A 2500-nucleotide genomic window follows, 5' to 3' on the forward strand; every position below is an offset into this window, starting at 1 on the left:
GTTTGTCGTCTCTTTCAAAACCAAACTTCATATCTCTGAAATGTTAACTTTAAAAGAGATGGAAAAAATTCTCAATTTTAATGTAAGATAATGTAACATGATTTTGTTCAGTGGTAATTTGGGACTATTTCTGTTGCTCAATCCAGCATGAAATGATCATACTGTGTAAAGGGTAATAAACAATAGACAAAATGAGGGGTTTTGACAATGACAAAGTATTAGGCATTTATTCAATCAGGGAAAAAAACAATATAATATACACAAATAAAATTAATACCATCAAAATATATTTGAATGCATTCAATTAACCATTTCCAAACCTCTCCTCGTGGCAGCCTGATATTACTCGTAGTTTTAATCCCATATTGACTAATCAAGCTGTTAACATAAATCAGGTGTGCTGCTGATAAAACTTAACAAAGAATCCAGCATATCAGCTCTGTTGTTTCACATGTTTAGATTGGTTGAAAATGGGATCATATGTTAGATTCATATTGCAGATCTCAAGCACAGCCAATCAGCTTCAAGGGCCTTATGACATCATCAACAGCAGATAGATTTAGAACTATCTCAAGATTCTACCAAAGAAGTCTACAGAAAAATGAACACATTTTAACTAAAATATTTACGAAATATACGTGCTACGAAAACAAAAAGTAGATAGCACACTTCCTCACTGAAAATGTCTACAGAATGGTGTTTGAATGGAGTCTGTATGTTAAGAAAAAGAAAAAAGATAAATAGGGGTAACACTACAGTGCTCACTGTCCCAGGACTGTAATTACAGGAAGCCTACAGAGAGCTCTCTAAAACCTTCCTATCAGTTGTGTTGAGCTTTATTGTCACTCTGAGACAAATACTAGGAAGAAATATTCATGATCAAAGTATTCAAGTTACGGATGAGGAAGCTTTAAGGAAGAATCATGACAACAGAGCTCTGATTGGTCAGCCCATTGGATAATACATACAGTTAACACAAATCTAACTTCTGGTCCTAAAATCATATTGGCTGAGCCGTGCTCTAAATCTTTGTAAAACAAGTGATATTCACACACACCTATGACTGCCCCACAACAACTGATTCTGTATTCCTGTGGCAAGTCACAAAAATTATTGTGCTGTACATATAAACTTTGACTGTAATGGTGCTCAGATGGACCGTGAAGTGTATTGATAAAACAAACCTGTTTTTGTTTAAACTGAGGAGCCGATACCATATTTGCTTAACTAGGCTAGTCAGTTAGCTAACATTCTGACAGGCAGCAAACAGGCTAAACAACTCCATCATTAATATCACAGGCTTGAATGAACCCCTGAAATCCCAGAATTATTAGATAATAAGCCTTATAATTCAGTAACTACAGGGACTTCAGTGCAAACTGGTTGAGCTATTCTTAGGTTATAAAGGTGTGTAATAAAACTATGGATCCGCAACTGGGCCCTGGCCATTTAAGGAGTTTAATACTTACAATATGATTCACTGTAAAATGGCAGTAAGAATGTCATTTACATGCTTCAAATATCTGTGTTTTATGTCCATATTTTAATCAGATCTGCCTTCAGTGGCATCAAACCCGGGCTGTTTCTCACATAACTCTCGGGTCATTAAACCCTATGGAAGTTCTGAAATTTTTGCTTCTACACTCAAATGGTGCACTATTTGTCCAGTATGAATGTGACTGAATCCTAAATAACTATTTGTTAGCTCTATTATGCACTGTTTTGGTACAGGAACCAGTATTTTAATTCATACACAGTGTTTTACATAAGGATTATGGAGCCTTTTAAGATACAGACCGAGCGTGGGAAGAGGGTCATACAAAGTTCATGAAATGACCGCAATATACAATAAAGGTTGACTGAACTTCTCCTCATTCAGCAGTCAAAGATTGCTTGGCAACAATACCATAGTCTAAGAAAACTACATTTCTTGGTGGAATAATTGTTCATCTCGAATATTAGTAACTGAATTACCTAAACTGTTTGTTGGAATATTGTGTATTTTATCATGTTGTATGTTGTTTTATAACAACAAGCTTTATAAAAGCGATAAGCCTCGTGAGGCTATGCGTTACAGTGATTTTATCAGGGTACAGGTGTTTTACTCCACTTCACGTCATGCCTAATAACACTCTTTCCTGTGATAAAAAGTCACAAGGCTTACTGCTTATGCATGTGTACATTTTCAACATTTTTTTTCTCTATAATATTGGATTCATTGTGAAAAGGCCTTTAACTCACAACACATTCTGCACACAGGCAAACGTACTGACTCACATTGCTCATAATGTGGCAACCTAAAACAAACACAACTGCAACCCATAGTTCAAGGAACGCTGATTAAATGAGTCATATAGAATTTAGAAAATATTCAGAACTTTGTTTCCTGGTGATATTTCTTTTGTGCATAAATGTTAAGAAATAAAGGGTATAAACATTACATCTCTGTGTGTGTGGGTGTGTGTTGTGTGTGGCTGGTTAACAGGAACTGAGATGTTGT

This window comes from Colossoma macropomum, unplaced genomic scaffold, assembly GCF_904425465.1.
Source record: "Colossoma macropomum unplaced genomic scaffold, Colossoma_macropomum, whole genome shotgun sequence".
Lineage (NCBI taxonomy): Eukaryota > Metazoa > Chordata > Actinopteri > Characiformes > Serrasalmidae > Colossoma > Colossoma macropomum.